Genomic DNA, 6,000 nt, shown 5'->3' with positions numbered 1-6,000 from the left:
CGTTTAACAACCATTTGGTCCATTAACCATTCGGTCCAATCATCACTTCGTCTAATCACCATTTCGTTTATGACCATTTCGTCTCATAAACCATTTGTCTAATATCCATTAGATTTTCATTCATTTTGCACAATAAACACTTAGTCCAATTAGACTGAATGGCATATATGGACTAAATGACTATTGAACCAACTGGTTATTAGACGGAACGGCTTTAGACTAAATGACAGTAGACCATGTGGTGAGTGGACGAACTGATGGTAGACCAAATGATGGTTGACGAGTTGGCAATTGTACAAATTGGCATGAGACGAATTAAAAATAAACCGGTTTTGACACTTATAAGGTTAACAAGGAATCAATCTTTGTTTTTACAATGATAAGAGCTAGTGACATAATCGGTTACTTCATTTGCATACCGACCAGAATGTGCATATAACTGTTTTGTAAAATCAAGCGAAACTTTAAAATGTCTGTCTTTTTTGACATCCAATTTTTGTGACATTTTCAGCGTTGTGCACTTACGCTTGCCTTCTTTTTTTTTTCTAAATCAATTTGTTGTTGGGTTGAAATCCCGGGTGAAATTGCCCTTTAATTCCCTCTCCCTGTCTTAATCATCACCTCTCCTACTCCCCCCCCAATAAAAAAAAAATCTTGACCGACTATTTTCATCCCCCTCCCCCTATAACCCTTTGGATCCAAATCATAGTATAGATGGGGTATAGTTATTTGATCATGGACTAGTGGTAGGTCCATTATTTGATTTATCTCAAAGTAGAATTACTGCGTCATAAGAGGACATAAAGAATAAACTGTCTATTATTAGGGAGATGGCCGGAAGATGGGGAAAATAAATCTGTGTGATTTACCGCTTTGATAGTGTGGCATGTTCGTCAATGCAAATTCACACCTTATGAAATTCTCTCGGAAAATTCAACACAATGTCCGCTTCAGTTCTCATTTTAATGCGTCTCTTTTCGAATCCACCCCACCCTGCCCAAAATGTTCCGCTATAGCTCCCGAGGGATCCGCCTGAATTCCTGAACAAGGGTAACACAGTCCGAGAGTGTGCGTTCGCTTCAAGAGCGCACCCCTCGCGAGAGCACGCACGAGGGTGCATTGTTACCCTTGCAATCTTTGTATTCCCTCATACACTCAGCCACCATGCCTAGAACACGGCAAGGGGTCTATGCACTGCTGTGACGAGACGATAGTTGAGCAACTAACAGAAAGTTTTACTCACTTTCTTCGATTTTTCTGCATCTTGCAGACTAGCGAAGAAGTTATCACAACACTTTCACACATCTAGTGGAAGTTCGTGTTAAAATCTCTAGGTTCTATAACCGTAAAGGAAGGATATGCCCACCTCTCAACATTCTTTTGAAAGAAAGTGACGGATTCATCCCGGATCCCCCGTTTTTGTACTCCAGGTTTGGAATTTTCTCCATCCGTTATCAGATGAACTTCCAACTCGCATCCGTGCCTTTGGGTTTAATGCCGTCTTTGGAAATAGCACGATCTGAATGAAACATTTGATAGGAGTGCGCAGGAGGACATTCAGAGGTTTGGGGCGATTTTCACAGATACTTCTTTCACCTGTATTTGGGCGAGTATTGGAGTTACACAGAAGCAAAATCCAGTTTACTGTTGAGCTTAGGTGAGCAGAGCTGAGGGATATACTACACTTTAGAAAATTAATATTCATCTTGGGTAACATTTTTTACCACCGCGAGGGTAATTATGTGTCCAATCAATTTTTATGCAGTATTTCATCCAATGCAGGAAGGATATTGTCCAGTAAGGTTAACTGAAAATGGGCAAAATTTTCAACACACTTGATAAATTAAAATGCCCAATGTTGGTCGAACCACAGAGCTATTTGGTTGAACCATGGGTCCATGGTTGGACACATAATTGCCCTCATGACGTGGAGCACTTTTACCCATTTTTTTAGAGTGTACAAGTAAGGTTTCTTGTTGAGTGTGTTTTTAGTTCATGATTTAAGCTAACGTTAATTTAAGCTCAATATTGTTTGTCAGCTGATTGAGTTCAATGTGATATTGTGTGCAATTGTATTAATCTTAAATCAATTCAGATATCTTTCTAGTTTCCTGGCCAATGATGATGCACGCACATCAAACTCAAAGACTAATCTTATTATTTCGTGGAGGAGAGTTTATAAAACGGGATCGGAAGTCTATGCTGGAATCAGGGTTTCAAAACCTCGGGATCGAGGGGAGAAACCCTGTCGATGTATAGACAATGATTGACGAGGTATAACAAACATCACGGGGAGGCATTAGTTGTAGTAGCAGGTAACATCTCTATACCTGATACAAGAAGACAAAGCATGTTTGTTTTGATTTTGACATGAGAATGTGTTTTAACATGGCTTCTTTTTGTCCATGTGCAAGCCATATAGTGGCATCGACAGGGGGTAATCAACGGAGGATTGCAGGAAAAGGCAACAAGATCAGCCTTCCGTTTCGTCTCTATCATGTAGGAGACCTTGTGAATTGTTTGTTATCGAGATTCAAATCAGATTGGACTACACTGGTCTCACCCGGTGATGATGCCTCGATACAGTCACACCAACGACATCCACTCCAAACCAACCGATGATCTGTCATTGGAAATAACGTAGTAGCGTTGATCGATCTGGAATGGTTTTGCTGGTGTGGTTGTTGCACTATACCTGATTACTTTTACAGGCTCGTTTCATGCTGAATGACACATTCTGAAGTTTGCTGGATTCTCTTCTTTTTTTTGGGGGGGGGGGGTTGTAGGTGGGGGAGGGGGACCTTGGTGAACCATTTCCTATTTGTGTTTATTTTTAACTCTATTTTGACCCCCCCCCCTCCAGAAAATGCAAGCGGCTTGATTATCCAGACATCACATGCAGATATTCACAAGGATACATGTCAGGGAAATCATTCCTACCTAGGAGCTCCTTGTTCCTACTTGCATTTTCCTGATAGCAAAACTGATTATTTTGCTGTTGGATTGGAAGTTATTTATTTGAGTTCAATTATGGTATGTCGTAATAATATGCTGTTATCTTTGAAATTTTTCAAAATTTGTTGTTCATAATATATTCTTATACTGACAGCTTTTAAGAATTACTTTGAAGTTTATGTTTTTTTTCTTCTTCTTCATCGGATGTTTATTCGTCTTCTAGTATAGTCTAGACTTCATGCACTTTTCCACGTTTTAATCTTCCGTGCCTATACAAATTGTAGCATATTTTGGTTTTAAAAAAGTAATTGAGTTCGCCAACCAATGAGCTATATATAGCTCCCAACCAGACCCTTGGCCCTGTATAGGGGCCTATAGATTTGTATTTATTGAGAAGACATCGTCATTAGTGATTTCACAAAATCATTATAGGTTTTCTTCATCTTTTATTATTAGTCCCCACGCTTCAAAGAAAACTACGCAACACATCAATGCAATCGATTCTTGTCTTCACTGCATCGCAGTCTCCCTTTCGGGTTTCCATAAATATGGTCAGGGACCATACCTTGTGGTGGAATTCATTTTCTTTCCTTGTGTAATATATTATGCTCACGTAATGCTTAATTGTTATAAAAACTAGTCCTTTTATCCAAAAAACTAACGTCTATAGGTCCACCCCTCTTTCATCTCCGGCGCAGGGGAGCCTCTGCATCCTGTGTATTTGTCAAAGAAGTTTTTGCCCCCTTCACGACACCCGTTCGGCAAACATCTCAAGCCGAAGCCTTTTCTTCGGGAAGCCCGCCAACATTACCACTTGTTGTATTACCGAATCAACAGTTATTTGGGGGTCCCACCGAACAAACATTTGTGGTAGCGGGATTAGCAGGGGAGGTGGAAGCTCCTTAGCATACAATAGAACGATGGGGCAGAAGCTGCCGTCTCAAGCTTTACAAATGACAACATCGCGGAGAGAAGAAGAAGGAGCAAGAGCCCCATTGTTTTGGGATTTGACAAACTTTATACCAATCAATTTCTGCATCGTGGTAATATTGGCCTAGCCCTACAGTCAGATGTCTCTGAGTTTGGGTGTCTATGAAGTTGCAATAAACTGCAGCGATGATGCTGGTGATAGATCATATGTTGCTATTGTGTAGTGTACATATTTTTAAACCAATAGGCCTATACAATACACAATAGAGCTCAAGGGAATAGTTCTTGTCGGGAATGAAGCTCTACATATAGCACAATAAATGCCCTATCGACCCTAATTCTTTGTGACCTAGCATAGCCACTTGTAATCCCATGATTAAGCAAATCTAAGATATCTCTGTAAGAATTTAATTTTCATCTCTTTGAAACATTTTAAATTGAAAAATGCAGTTTCAATCGATCTGTGAGAGGACCATCAGTGGGTTGTTTGCCTGTGTTTGTGTACACCTGCTTGAAGGGGATGAAAGATTTGCAGTTCTTTTGAAGTTGGAGCTCAATAGAGTAACCATTAGGGGACACCACCACCAAGCTGATCTCTATTCGAAAATGAGAATTCATGAGGGGGGGGGGGTGACCAGGAGGTCAGGAAGCGTTTTGACGTTTGTCAAAGGCACAGACCTTCAAATTCTGGCAATATCATTCACTATTAATATTCTGATTTTACTTGAAAGTGGAAGTGGATGTTGAGTATCGGTGGATTTTCGAATAATTAGATCATGGACCTGTATAGTATATGATTAGACCGATAAATCGCACTGGTCAGTGGTAACACGACAATGGGTCAGTTTAGAATTGGCTCCTGTGGCGGGATTGTTAAAATGCATGTAATTTACGATTTGACCATGAAAATAAATTAATGTTGTAATAATTCGTTGGATTTTATTTACAATAGAGCTAAAAAGCCTCGTTCCCCTCAATAAGCCAAACAACGCTACCAGTAGTCATTATAATGTCAGTAGAATGAATGTATAGATCTACAATTTTAGGATTTCGACATTCCAAAAATATTTGTCCCGTCACAAGGGCACGGAACAGGTGACCGTGTAAATGTTCCACATAATCATGTTTGATGATCTTTAAATATGGTCTCGGGGGGGGGGCTCTATGGGAATTGATAGCTTTTGGGGTATGATGGAAAAGAGCAGTGGCATAATGAACCAACAATTTTGAGGGGGCGAGAAGTGGCGAATCGGGCAGAATTTGTAAAAAGTTGCCAGCGAGCGAAGTGAGTGAGCAAAAATTTCGATATTTCAACTACGAAAGTCAAATTTTGTGATAGATTTTGACATAATACTCATAAGATATTATTTCTCTCTTTTCTCTTTCCTTTTCTCTTTATTGTTTCTTGGTCAAGAAAAATTTGTGGTTATCCCCAAGCGCCCCCCTGAAAAGCCAAATAAGTCTGAGAAAGAGGTTTGCAACGTAATAGTAGTGGAGTATAGTATGTAAGCTCATAGCCACATAGGCCTACCCTAAGTGATGACGGGTGGGCAGTGGCGTATCGTGTGTCACTGCACGGGGGGGGGGCAGCAACAATTTTTTTGTTTTTATTGAGACCTAAACAATGACATTAGAAGCTAATGTTTTTTATCAATAAAAAATACCTGTCTGACCAAACAAACAATACGAGAGCGAAGCCCGAGCTGATATATATATAGATATTCACCCCAAACGGACATTTTAAGGACTATTATTTTAGCATATCTCACCATAGTCATATAATGCAAACGTCTAGCGCTTGATGATTTTGTTAAATCATCATAAAATTACACCTTAACATATGAAGCACTAATTCATTGTAATAATGACTATGATACGTATTTCACTAATCAAATATTGCGAGCGCGGAGCGCGAGCTGAAAACAATTAAATTCAGACATGAAGAGGGACATTCTAAGACTTGCTTGTAGATATTCACTGAGACCATACGTATCTCACTAACCAAATGATGTGAGCGCGAAAGCAAGCTGAAATTTTGTGACATTCAGACAGACCAGAAAAATTAACATTTTAAATATTTAAGGACCGTTTTTAGGAATTCCTGAAGAGCAGACA

At 39.6% G+C, this 6,000-nt stretch overlaps 1 protein-coding gene across 1 annotated transcript in view; it reads left to right on the top strand.

Moving 5' to 3' along the window:
• Positions 1 to 1,138: 1,138 nt before the first annotated feature.
• Positions 1,139 to 6,000, top strand: part of LOC121415783 (fibrillin-2-like) — a 102,866-nt gene continuing 98,004 nt past the window's right edge. The window contains exon 1 of the mRNA XM_041609110.1: positions 1,139 to 1,657. The gene's annotated coding sequence lies outside the window, so the exon portion shown is untranslated. The remainder of the gene's footprint in view (positions 1,658 to 6,000) is intronic.

Source organism: Lytechinus variegatus, chromosome 5 (genome assembly GCF_018143015.1).
Source record: "Lytechinus variegatus isolate NC3 chromosome 5, Lvar_3.0, whole genome shotgun sequence".
Classification (NCBI taxonomy): domain Eukaryota; kingdom Metazoa; phylum Echinodermata; class Echinoidea; order Temnopleuroida; family Toxopneustidae; genus Lytechinus; species Lytechinus variegatus.
The sequence above is the reverse complement of the archived record's forward strand: the minus strand, read 5'-3'. Positions and strand labels throughout refer to the sequence as shown.